This window comes from Balaenoptera borealis (assembly GCF_965194805.1).
Source record: "Balaenoptera borealis genome assembly, chromosome: 1".
NCBI classification, from domain to species: domain Eukaryota; kingdom Metazoa; phylum Chordata; class Mammalia; order Artiodactyla; family Balaenopteridae; genus Balaenoptera; species Balaenoptera borealis.
This window is the reverse complement of record NC_138860.1, coordinates 115983439-115997442: the sequence shown is the minus strand read 5'-3', so window position 1 is coordinate 115997442 and position 14004 is coordinate 115983439.

Here is a 14004-nt window from a genome sequence, read left to right as displayed (position 1 = left end):
AAAAACCAGGCAGTCAGAACAGCAAAAGATTACTGTTAATTAAAGAAAACCAGATGTCTCAAGTTAATGAATTTAGCACTTTTCCAAGTGTGGGAAGTTGCAAGTGTCTGGATTCACTGAAATCATTCCTTTGATATGCAATGTAACTATCTAAGGCCAGTATACTGTTCTTTTCCACCCTGAATCACCTGATGGGGGCAGCTGCAGTGGGTGGTGGCTTGGTGGTTGACAGCCTGTTTATCTCCATGTTACCAAATGCAGGTTCAGCTGATCACCAGTTGAAAGCCAATACTCTAGAGGCAAGTGTTGGTTGGAAAGAAAAGGTTGCTTTATTCAGGAGGCCGGCAACCTGGGAAGAAGGCAACTTGTGTCCAGAAGCCAACTACAAAGATCCTGCTGGACCATGATACTTTTTACAGGGAGAAACATTTGGGGAGGACAGCAGAATCTTCCTTATCTTCCACTGTGTGGAGACTTTCTTCTGATTGGTTGGTGATGTGGTAACAGGGCGGTGTTCCAGGAATCTTGTGCTCAGCCTCAAGTTACCATCCTTCACCTGGGTGGGGGGGGGGGGGCCTTAGTTCCTACAGAAGAACTCAAAGATATTGTTATGCATATCCCTTGAGGAGGAACAGAACCCTGACCTATTGCTGCACTATTGTTTCTTGACTGCTCCTCCTTTGTGTCCTCATTTCCTCCCTTCCCGGAAAAGCCACTGTTTGAATACCCGCTTTGGAACTCAGGGAAGGTCAAGGACGCTAAATAAGGCCTGTTTCCTACAAACAAGAAAGGAGGAACACAGAAAGTATTTGTACCTGGGAGGGCCCCACCTGGTCCTGTGCCATTTCATCCATCCTAGTTCCCTCAGGGCTCACCTTTGGGGGCAACTGTGGTGGCTGATGGCTTGATAGCCACAACATCCTCTGTTTACTGACATGGCAGGTGGCATTCTTTGTCCACAGTATGTAGCTGTTTTTAACATTTCTTTATTCACATGATCTTTTTTCTGGTTTTGTTCTGATATCTGTGTGTGGATGTATGTATTCTTGTAGAGCTGTTTATACAGATATGGATATAACATTTGGGTTTACCCACTGAAACACATTTAGGCTGCTTTCATTTTTCAATACTTCTAAGACCATCCCTAGTTTTTGGCAGCACATGAGTCTGTAGCTCATCCTTCAGTACTTACCTCAGAGCCAACCTCATGCAGAGAACCCAGTCACCAAGGCACTCTGTCTTGACACATGAGACATAGTAAAGAGTTTAGAACAGTCCAATATTATGTGTCATGGACTTCTATTCCTTTCCCTAGGAATTCACGTTCAGAGCTCTTTTTTTTATTGTTGTTGATTAGTACATGACAGCCTTCTTCACTCTGCTAAGAAAATTTTTGGGAATAAAAACTCATTTATCTAATTCAAGCAGTCTGTCTAAATTACACAGCCTCCCGAAGGGGAAAACAGATCAAGGAGTGCTTTTATTTTTTCCTGTGGCATCTGGGCAATTTCTAGGGCTGGATGACATCATGCTTTCTCAATGTCTGGTCACTTGCAGCATGACTTTTGCAGTCCTGGGGAAAGAGACCTCTCACTTTTTAGATGGTAATTCAATAAGAGTCAGAGCTGCAGATAGCACCTCCTATAAACCCACTGAAAAATGCAAGACCATCCAAAAAGATCATGTAAGTGTTATAGATTTTACTGAAGATGGGGGAAAACAACTTTATTCCTAAGATTTATTTGCCCAACTCAACTTTGAAGGGAACCGTGAGCTCTTCATTCCATCAAAGTCCAGCCCTTTCTCCCTTGCTGGATCCTTTCTCCTCTCCCTATTTCATTATTTCCATTACTCACTCCCTTCTTTGGGGAGCAATTGAAATTTCTCTAACAAAGCAATTTAGCAACATCTTTATTGCTTAGATTTCTGCTGATGAAACCTAGCAGGACCCTGAGGGGCCCTCCCAGGTACAAAAACCCATCTGTGTCTCCTGTTCTTTGTTTGAAGAACAAAAAAAAGGCTTCAGTCTCCTAAGCCTTCCCTGAGTTCCAAAGAGCAGGCTCAAGCAGTTAATAGGACAATAGAGTCACAGGACTCCTAGTTCCTCCGGAAGGGATAGAGATAATACAAGGATACATATCTCTGAGTTCTTAGACAGAAACTAAGATGCCCAGGCAGGTGGAGGATGGTGACTATATGTTGACCATAAGCTCATAGACCTCAGACTGCTTGGAACCAGAGGTGGAGATTCCAGAGATATCACCCTGTTACCTCACAACAAACATATCCAAAGGAAGACACACATCCTGCAAATTTTACATTTAAAAACACTTCCAGGAAAACCATCAGAGAGTTTAGGCCTTTTGAGAAGGAGCCTCTTGTTCTTCTTGCTTGGCCTTTGCAATAAACTTTCTCTGCTCCAAACTCTGACGTTTTGGTTTGTTTGGCCTCACTGTGTGTCAGGCACAGTAACTTGGACAACACTGACACATCCTTGTTTTCTCCCTCTCTGCTCCAGAAGGCCTGCCAAAACATTTTACTAACATGTGCATTTTCCTCTCTATCAAGTTTTGGGGGGGGAGTCAGATGTTAAAATAATGAACCTTTGTTTTATCTTTTGATAATGTTATCCCAATATCTATTCTGCTATATTCTAAGAGCTCAAATAGTGGCCAGATAACTTTGCTTTGGAAATCTTTGGCAAAATGTACCATAGGAGGACAGAGGCATGCAGCTTAAATTGAATTACACATTTTGAATTATACCACTCTGGGAGTTGGTGAAGTTCCTGATGCTGAAAACTCAACCTCTGTGCACCGGGTACCAAATTGAAACTTGGAGACAGAGTTTTGCGTGAAGTAGAAAAGAATAGCTTTGTTGCTTTGCCAGGCAAAGGGGGACACAGCAGGCTCTTGCCCTCAAAAACTGTGTGTCCCAAACTGGAGGGATTAGCTGGGAAGTTTTATAGCAATGGTTCAATGTTGGGGTTGCTAATAAGGATCTTGGTGTGTGCAGGGCCTACATTCTTTTAATCTGGCCTCAGGCCATGTCCTGATGAGCTGTGGTTCTCAAGGTTATCAAACTATCACCTTCTCTCTGGAATGAAGAATGCTTCATCAAGTACTTCATCTTCCATTTGTTGCGGGGTTTGCTTCTGCAGAAGAACTCAAAGATATTCTTATGTGTGCCCCTTGAAGTGGAACCAGGACCCTGCCCCAAGGTTGCACTATTGTTTCTTGACTGCCCCTCCCTTGTCTCTGCATCCCCTCCCTTCCCTGGTTGGCAACTGTTTGAAAGATTTCCATGCCCAGGAGCCCCACAGGGTCCTGCTTTGTTTCATTCCCAACTAAGCAGAAGTTGAACATTCCATGGGATTTTTCTGGCCAGTGAAATACAGTGTATCCCAGAGGAAGAGTGTGGTGTCTAAAGAGAATCTGCAGAAACACTTTAGGGACACTGACTTAATTGTCTGAACACTTTTCACATCCTGTTACGGATTTAGATATTCAAAATCAGGCTCTCCTTTTGCTCATACAGAAAACATGCTGATTTCCCAGAAATGAGCCTGTTATAAAAGGAGCTCTTCCATGCTTTCAGTTTCAGTCTGAATTATGTTTACAAGAAATGCCATTTCAAGTCGCCTTGAGTGATTTAAGAGATTGGCTGGACAACCGTTATTCTAGATCATTTTGAAACCTAATTACTCTTCACCTTAAACATAAACTATGTTATATATCTATTATATCTCACTAAAGCTAGAAGAAATAAAAAAGAAGTCATGACTGGGAGCATGTGCAATTTGGAGGGAGCAAGGGGAGAAACATTACGTGAAATAAAGTTTATATTTTATGGCAAGAGAAGAAAAATTTAAGCATAAAAATTTTCTCTGACCTTTGGTTGCCTGTCTCCCTCCTTCTGTGCATTGCGTAACTGCATTATGCATCAACCAGACTTCCAGCCTTGGCAGAAATACCTGCTCAACCATAAAGGACAACGTTCTCCTAGCACCAAGACAACTCTTTAAGAGGTAACATTCCTTCCTGATCTTGTTAAGGGCCACAATGACGCTTAGCTCTTGATTGTGTGAACTACCAATAATACGTCATTTTATGTACAGCCCTCTGTCTCAAAAATCTTTTAAAACTGTGCCTTGTATAAAATAGATAACTAATGAGAACCTGTTGTATAACACAGGGAACTCTACTTCACTTTGTAGTACAGTAGAAACTAACATGACATTGTAAAACAAATATACCCCAATTAAAAAAAAATAAACAAACTGTGCTTTGACTTCTAATGGGTGAAACGAGTTCTCAGAGCTTTCTGCGATGCTCTTCCCAGGTTACAGTCCTCAAATTTGGCTTGAATAAAATTTTCCATTTCTTTCATAGATCAACTGATTAGTTTTTCATCAACAATTACATCTAAGAGTTACAGCACCTCTCATTGTTATTTTTCAAGAGCAAGTATATGGCACTTAACATTTAAATCTTTTATAAACAGGCTAGTAATTTTAGGAAGCCCCAGACTGGCTTGTTTGTAGGGCTGATGGCATGGCCAGGTATCATAATTTTTATCAGTGCCCAATTCGTTTTCACCTAGTAGTCGCAGTGAGGTTTTTTTTTTTTAATTTTATTTATTTATTTATTTATTTATTTATTTATGGCTGTGTTGGGTCTTCGTTTCTGTGCGTAGGGCTTTCTCTAGTTGTGGCAAGCGGGGGCCACTCTTCATCGCGGTGCACGGGCCTCTCTTGTTGCGGAGCACAGGCTCCAGACGCGCAGGCTCAGTAGTTGTGGCTCACGGGCCTAGTTGCTCCGCGGCATGTGGGATCTTCCCAGACCAGGGCTCGAACCCGTGTCCCCTGCACTGGCAGGCAGACTCTCAACCACTGCATCACGAGGGAAGCCCCTTAGAATACAAAGTAAGTCATGTCACCTTTCTACATAAAAGTCTTAAGAGCACGCATTCTCCATATGGAGGTTACAGGATCCTACATCATCTGGCTCTTGCCTGCCCCTCCCCTCCTCACGTGTTATCTCAGCTTCAGCATATGGCCCTGCTTTCAGGTACCAAACACACCCAACTCTTCTCCAATCAGGAATTTTGTACACAAACTCTCCTTCTGTCTAGAATTCACTTCTCTCATTTTGTTCCTAATTGTGCTCTTACTAAAATTCATCTGAACTCTCATTCTGTCAGGGAAGGCTTGCTGACTGACTAATCTAAACTGGGTCTCCTTTCCATACTTACTCATAGCACCCTGTGCTGTATTCCTTTACATTGCTTACTAGAAATTCAAATATTATACTTGTTTGTATAACTTGATTTAATGTCTTATTTATGAATTAAAAAAAATGCATGAGCAGGGACCACGGTTGTTATACTAACCACAGAATGCTCGATGCCTTCCCAATACCTCCCACAGTGCCCAGCACATGGTCAGTGGTCAATACATATTTTCTGAGTGACTAAATGCAGTTATATTTAAAAGAATCCACTTTGATGTCATTCAGAACTGTGTATGACTTTTACTCTCTGCAGTGTAACTTTGTTTTTAAAAAATATAGAAAATCCATCATTAATAATCAAAGCATGAATTGATGAAGGTGAATCTTGCTAGTATTGTATTTGTTGCTCTTGTCATCATCATTATCATCATCACCATCGTCATTTACATTGGGTTTGCCTTTGATGGTTCTGTGTCTCAAAAGAAAGCACTCTCTCTAAAAGATAAATGTATTATACAAAGCAGGGAAATTTAGGGATTTTACTTAACCTTATTTTGAATTAATACTGAGAGTTTTGGATTTTATTCTGAGTTGAGTTGTTTACATAATATCATTCTGAATAAAAAATGAAACAAAAAGTTATTGAAAAAATTTAGTAAAATAGGGCACCCTTCCTTCCCCATTAATAAAGCAACAAAAAACAGAGACCTGAGGAAGTACAGCCTGAGTCAGTGGATTGAACCCTGTTACTTTTATCTTCTACACAGAGAGTTAGGCAATTTAAACATATTTTAAGGCAAACAAGACATCTTCTGTAGACATTGTTAAGTGGCCCCTTCCTCAATGCTTTTCTTCAGTCCTTGAGACTGTTCAAACCCTGGAGCACCAATTATGAGATCAGAATGTGTTTGCGTACAGATGGTTTTAATTATTCCAGCTCAGTACCTCCCAATGGTGCTGATTTTGCCTCCAGGTCACATTTGACAATGTCTGAAGACATATTTGGTTGTCATAATAGGCTTGGTGAGCCCTCTTCTCTGGAGAATTTCCCTTGAATAAATGGGAACTGCTCTGCCCAAAGGGGATGACCCACGGGCAATGCTTGATGTGGGCTATAGATATCCAACCCTTTGCTTCAAGGAGGGACCAACTCTGGTGCTGGTTGTGCTACAGAGATCCCATGGAACGAACCTGAAGCCAGTTTCTACCTGAGACTATAACCTTTTTTAATTTTTACTTTCTTGCCCTCTCCTGCTTCCCTCAGACCCCTTCTGTTGAAAGCCCTCCCTCAATAAGTCACTTGCACAAAACTACATCTCTCAGTCTCTGCTTCTAGGAAAACTGACCTAAGATATTACAAATCCTGCCTTGTGGTTTAATATAAGTAAACTTCATGTGAAGGTTCCAAGTCTGTTTTAAAAGAATGAGTATTCTGTTTGGGGGTGCAGGTTCTACAATTGAACATTAGGCCAAGTTTGTTCATCATGTTTTTAAAATATTTTCTAACTTCTCTGATGTTTTGGTCTTTTATTTTCTGAATTACTGAGATGTGTTAAAATCATTTTTATACCTCACAGTATGGAAATTGAAAGCCTTCTCTGTTCTTTACCTGATTACAATATAAGTGAAAAAATTCATGCTTAAATCGTCAAACTCAAAATTATTTACCTTTACTCTCCTCCAGAATAATTCAAAGACCTTAGAACACTTGATCTATACCTCACTCTTTCTGAATTATTTTATGTTAATTCTGTCTTCTCATTTTTCAATCCCAGTATATATTATTATGATTGTTTCATGCACTTATTGATTATTTCACATATGTACTGCTGTCTTGGATCTTCATTTGCTTTTGCATTTCAGACTTCCTCCCTCTTGGATCTTTTTACTTCTGCTTAAAGTAAAATATTTAGAACTTCCATTAGAGTTGGTCTGCTCATGGTAAACTCTCCTCCAGATATGAATTTTATACCCATTTTTGAAAGGTTTTTTTTTCCTGCATACATCTAGGTTGACAACTATCTTTTTCTTTACCTTGAACTTTTTCTCTTGCACTATCATTCCACTTCCACTGATGCTACTGAGAAATCAGCTTTCTTTTGTCTTGCTGTAAATGAAATGTTTTTCCTCTGTAAATATTTTTCAGACATTCTCATTTGTATGCTATAATTTTGCTCTGATTTCCCAGGTGTAGATTTACAATTTTTTTCTACTTGGACTTAATCTTCCATTTGCACATGGTTGATTTTTAAAGTTCTGGGAAATTCTCTGACACTGTATCTTCAAATATGACCTCTGTCCCTTTTCTCTTTCCTCTGCTACTACTTCTGATTACATATAGGTTAGACAACTTGCTCTATTCCCTCCATTACTACCCTATTTTTCAACATGAATCACTTTTTCTGATGTTCCTCTACCTCAATCAGTTTCTCTTCATTTGGGTCTAATCTGCTTCTTAAACATATAGCCCCTCTTCCAGTGACAAAGATGTTCTCTTTCACCAAATATTAGTTAGGTTTCCTCTGAGCACTCTTCTCAGCTAGGACTTGACCTTGACCCCTGTCCTTAACTTGTCTAGCCCAACTTTAATAAGAATCCTGCTAAGTTAGTTTATTGAATTTCCCCACCTTTGATATCAGATCAAAACTCTCAACACCTACTCTTGATGCCGTGGACTGAATGCTTGTTCCCTCCAAGACAGAATTTGGTATCAAGAAGTGAGGTGCTAAAGTTTAACAAATACCTAAAAATGTGGAAGCAGCTTTGGAATTAGGTAATGGAGAGAAAGTGGAAGAGTTTTGAAGTAGATGCAAAAAAAAAAAAAAGCCAATATTGCAGTGAAGAGAACTAAAAAGATGATACTGGTGAGAACTCAGACAGAAATGAGGAACATCTTTTTTGAAACTGAAAGTAAGATGATTCTTTTTATAAAGTGACAAAGAACCTGCCCAAATTTGTTCATGTTCTACTATTTGGTAGAAGATAGATGAAACTGGATATTTAGCTGAAGAGATTCTAAGAAAAGTGTTGAGAGAGAGGCTTGATTCCTTCTAACTGCTTAGAGTAAAATATGAGAAGAGAGAAAATAATGAAGATGTAATTGTTAAGGAAAGAGGAACCAGAAGGTAAAGATTTGGAAAATTCTCAGGCTGACCATATTACAAAAAATAAGAAAATGTATTCAGAAGAGCACAGTAAGGTTGTGGAGGCAGGACCATTTGATAAGGAAATCAGTGTGGTGTGAAGCATGGATTTAATTAACCATCTCAACAAAAAGCAAGAATAGAGATGAGACTGTAATTGCAAAAACACTGCCAGCTGGAACTACAGGCAACAGAGAAAATAGGATAAAATGAAGAAAGACTGTTGGACTTCTTAGACCCAAGAGAACTGGACCATAGGACTATGTCTGCTAATATGTGCTATTCTTTAAGATAAGGGAAGAAGAACACCCAAATATAATTCAGAGATCACCAGGGCTGCCACTTCCACCACAAGCACAAAGTGCATGGACTTGGGGGGTAGGGGTACAGGTCTGCCTTTATTTTGATTTCAAAGGGCGGGAAAAATGCCCAGCAGAGAATCTGTAGCAGCATGACCTCCACCCAACAGAGCCACAGAGCACATGACCCCTGCCAGGAAGAGATTCAACCACACAACCTCCACCAGGCAAAATTGTGGAGGCAGGGCTGATGCCCCAGTGGGTCCTGGGGCAGGATTCTGCCCCAATAAATATAGAAGGCAGAGCACTGAGAAAAAGTGGATTATTCTTGTGCCTTCAGATCTAGTAGAGCTTACCTTGCTAGGATTTAGACCTGCTTGGGACACGCACACCTTCCTTCTTTGTTTCCTATTTTTCCCTTTTGGGATAGAATGTCTATCCTTATGCTATTTATCCATGTCCCACCATTGTATTTTGGAAGCATATAACTTGTCTGTGTTCACGAGTTCACAACTGGAGAATTTTGTCGCAGGATGATTCTTACCGCAAGCCTCACCATATCTGATTTAGATTATACTTACCTGAGACTTTGGACTTTAGATTTTAGAGCTGATGTTGGAATGTGTTAAGAATTGTAATTTGGAGTCTGTTGGGATAAAGTGAATGTATTTTGCATGTGAAAAGGACATGAATTTGGTGGGGCCAGTGATGGAATGCTATGGACATCATGTTTGTGTTCCCCCAAAATTCATCTGTTAAAGCCTAAATTCCCAATGTGATAGTATTGGAAGTGGGGGTTTTTGAAAGTAATTAGATCATAAGGTAGAACCTTCATGAATGGAATCATGCCCTAATAAAAAGAGAGTTAAACATAGTATCTCTTTCTGCTCTCTGCCACATGACCATACAATGAGTAAACAGGTAACTACAAACCACCAGACACAGGATCTGCCAGCAACTTGATCCTGTACTTCCCAGCCTCCAGAACTATTAAAAAGTTAATTTCTGATGTTTAAGTCACCCAGTCTATAGTATTTTTGTTACAGCACCTGAACTAAGACTCAATATTTAAGCCCTTGGTCTGTCTTCAGCAAGAGTCCTATTAAACCAGTTTAGCAAGAATTTCCCTATCCTTACCTTTCAGTAAGTTTTCATCCACTGACCCTAGCTCTGCTTGTCAGCTATATATTCCCAACTGACTTTGCTATATTTGTAACAGAGCTCAATATTTCTTCTCTATTGAAACAGCATTGACCCTTATTGCAATAATCTTGAATAAAGTCTTCCTTGCCATTTTAAGAAGTGTTAGTATAATGTTTCTATTACAGTCTGTTGTTGCATCAGATTCACCATTGTGCCCACAGAACCTTCACCTTGAACTTCAGTTGTGCACCTGTTGAGACTTTTTCTTCATTCCTGACTAATTGATGGGGGATCAATTAGTGAGTTCAACTCCTGATCCAGTGCTCCAGATGACAGCACAGTAAGGACAGATTTTTGATTCTTAAGAGTCTGTGTATAATCTTGGAACTGGGTTAGAATTCCAGACGTCTATGACCTAAAACATGAGAACTCCTCAGTTGACTGAACACCCCCTTCTTGAATCCCTGCTGACTACCTTTATCTTAGAGAAAGTCTGGAACAAAAAAGATTCCAAGATCACTCATTCAGAACCTGAGATCCTTCTTGCCTTTCCCCAAACACAGTCCCCTACACCCCATCCTCCAGTGTCTCCATACTCCCCTCTCTACTGTCCCTTTTCCTTCCCCTCTCAAAATACTCTCTTGCCTTTCAGTTAACCTCAAAGATAAATGTGTTGAAACTCCACGTTCTGTAGACGATGCTCAAGCCACGCCCACTACCTACTTTCAACCAGGAACAAACTGAGAAAGTAACATTTAAACCCTGGTCTTCAATCACATTCCATGACTAAAGATTTCCCCCAAGTCCCAAAAGGAAAGAAAGAAATTTTTTTAGCAATTCAGGAGGTGTTGGGTACTTATTCTCTGAGATCCGCCAACTTATATCAACTTATCCACTTATTTGTAGAGATGCCTTTCTTTAGTTTCAGAAACTAAATGGACTACTATCTTGGAAGACCTTAAGAGATCTCAAACCACTGCAGAGTCCAGTCAGAGAGTAAAAGTATTAAAGAAAAATTATTAGAAGCCATTCTGAGTTTTATCCTGTTAAAATTGATTGGTCATGTACTCAAAATTGAAAACAACTAAAGGATGAAACTATGGCAAATTATCACCAGCAACTAGACATTACTTGGAAAGAGCATTCAGGGCTTGAACTCAATTACCAAGCAGGCTTTACTCTAGCCACAACTTTCTGAATGGTCTAAGACTCGAGCTTCATGAAACTACCAAAAAAAAAAATGTCTACTGTTAAAATGCTGAGGTGTCCGAACCTCAGACATTAGCCCAGCACTGTGAGGGTAACATTTCTTAAAAAAAGAGAAAATACATAACCAAATCATATGACTTTACAATTAAAGCAATTAGAAAAACCTAAACAAAGACAGGACCCCAAATTATGGGCCTCCATTGACCAGGATGCTTGCTGGTATTGCAAAGAAAAAGTCTATTGGTTTTAGGAATGTCCTGTTCTCAAATGGAAAGAAAAGAACCCAAAACCCTTTTCACAGGAGTAATATTAACTTAGCTTGGAGAAAGCAGACATTCCATGTCCTTAATTCCCACTAAATTCACAAGGTGATATTAGTTACCTTTGTGAATTACCCTACCACATTTCTCATAGATATAGGAGTGACACATTTCACCCTTAACACTGCTTCTTTTTCTGGCCCCTTCAAAATCACCAAACTGCCAGTGGTGGGTTTTGACAATTTGCTTCACAGTTTGCCTGCCAGTCCCTCAATATCTTTATGAGATCCCTTCAATATCGACAAGTTTGCTTCTTAGATCAACTATCTCAAAAACTTCATGAATTGGAGTATTAAACTTCATTGTACACTGAAGGACTTCTTTCACAAGTCCCCTACTCATTTCCTTCACACCTGTTTTCTCTAATGGCTTTGCATGACTTCCCTAAGTTTCTCTGTCCTCTTCAACCTAGTACCCATTTTACTGAGGATTTAAGCCAATTAGTGGACAGGATTTCTCCTCATTGTAGACAAGGAATTTTCCCTGATATTGGGCAGAACCCCATAATTGAATGCTATGTTAGGTAGAGGTAGCTCTCTCCATGCTCCTCCCTAGGATTCCCCCATATAACTTAACACCAGAGGGACTTGAGGAACTCTGCCCAATAATTCAAGGATTATTAGATAAGGGACTTCTGGTTACTACTTCTAGCCCATGCAGCACCTCCATTCTGTCTGTTAAAAATCCAAATGGAAATGGTACTGGCTCTTCCAAGACCTGAGATATTAATATGTTCCCCTACAAATCTAGGAGATCCCTATCCTGAGCTCTATCAATATGTCCCCCTTTCTACATACTTCAACCCTCAATCCACCCTTGTAAGAATTTCCCCTTCCCACTCTAGCCCTTAAACTCTCTACAGTCACTCAAGCTTTAGGCTTCCTTCTCCTCTGGAGCTCTTGAGAAATGTAGGGACCCCAAATGCAACTACCAGAGGCTGAAAAGACTAATTGGAACAGAGTGGATATTTTATCCACTCAGATGAGTTTTTAAAACACCCAGACAGCTGCTTGGTGTCTTCTTAGTCTCTCTCCTAAAATTTCATTTACAGTCTCCATAAGATTATATATCATGGCAAAGAAAAACTTACAAGTCTCTTTCAACTTTCACTGCATTTCACAAATTTTGAGAAGTTGTATTTTCATTTTCATTTCATTTCATACATTTTAAAATTTCTCTTGAGACTTGTTTGACCTATGTATAATGTAGAGGTGTGTTGTTTAATATCCAGGTATTTTAGGACTTTCCAGATATCTTTATGTTATTGGTCTCTAGTTTAATTCCACCATGATCTGAAACATAAATTGTAAACTTTCTATTCCTTTAAATTGTTAAGGTGTGTTTTATGGTCCATAATGTGGTCTACCTTGGCTAATGTTACACGTCAGCTTGAGAAGAAATCATATTCTGCTGGTTTTGGTATTCTATAAATGTCAATTACATCCTGTTGGTTCAAAATACAAAAATCAATTAACATAATATACCACATTAAAAGAATACAGAAGAAATGACCATCCAATTGATTCACAAAAATCCTTTGACAATATTTAATAATTTTTCTACAAATAAAAAAGGTCAACAAACTAGGAATAGAAGAAAACTTCCTCAACAAAATGAAAACCATGTATGAAAAATCCACTGCTACATCATACTCAATGGTGAAAGACTGAAATCTTTTCCCCCAAGATAAGAAAGAAGACAAGAATGCCCACTTTTGCCCCCTCTTTTTAACATAGTATTAAAAGTACTAGCCAGGGGGCTTCCCTGGTGGTGCAGTGGTTGAGAATCTGCCTGCCAATGCAGGGGACACGGGTTTGAGCCCTGGTCTGGGAAGATCCCACATGCCGCGGAGCAGCTGGGCCCGTGAGCCACAATTACTGAGCCTGAGCATCTGGAGCCTGTGCTCCGCAACAAGAGAGGCCGCGATAGTGAGAGGCCCACGCACCGCGATGAAGAGTGGCCCCCACTTGCCGCAACTAGAGAAAGCCCTCACACAGAAACGAAGACCCAACACAGCCATAAATAAATAAATAAATAAATAAATAAATAAATAAATAAAGTACTAGCCAGTGTAATAAAACAAGGAAAAGAAATAAAGGTATTTAAAATTGGAAAAGAAGTAAAATTCTCTCTTAACAGATGACATGATCTTATATGCAGAAACACCTCAGATTTCACACAAAATTATTAGAAATAAATAAATTCAGCAAATTTGAAGGATACATAATCAACACTCAAAATCTGTTGAATTTCTATATACTAACACAATTCAAAAATATTGAGAAAATAATTCCATGTAAATTAGAATCAAAGAGAATAAAATACTTAAAAATAAATGTAACCAAGAAGGTGAAGTACTTTACACTGAAAAGTACAAACATTAATGAAAGACTTAAATAAGACATAAATAAATGTAAAGACATCAATGTTCATAGGTTGGAGGTTTTAACACTGTTAAGATGTCAATACTTCCCAATACAATCTACAGATTCAATGCATTCTTTATCAAAATCCCAACAATATTTTTTGTAGAAAAGAAAAACTTATCCTAAAATTCATAGGGAGATTTCTAGTAATCCCAAATAGAGAAAGAAGAAAATTCTTGAAAAAGAAGAACAAAGTTGGAGACATCACACTTCCTGAATTCAAAACTTACTAT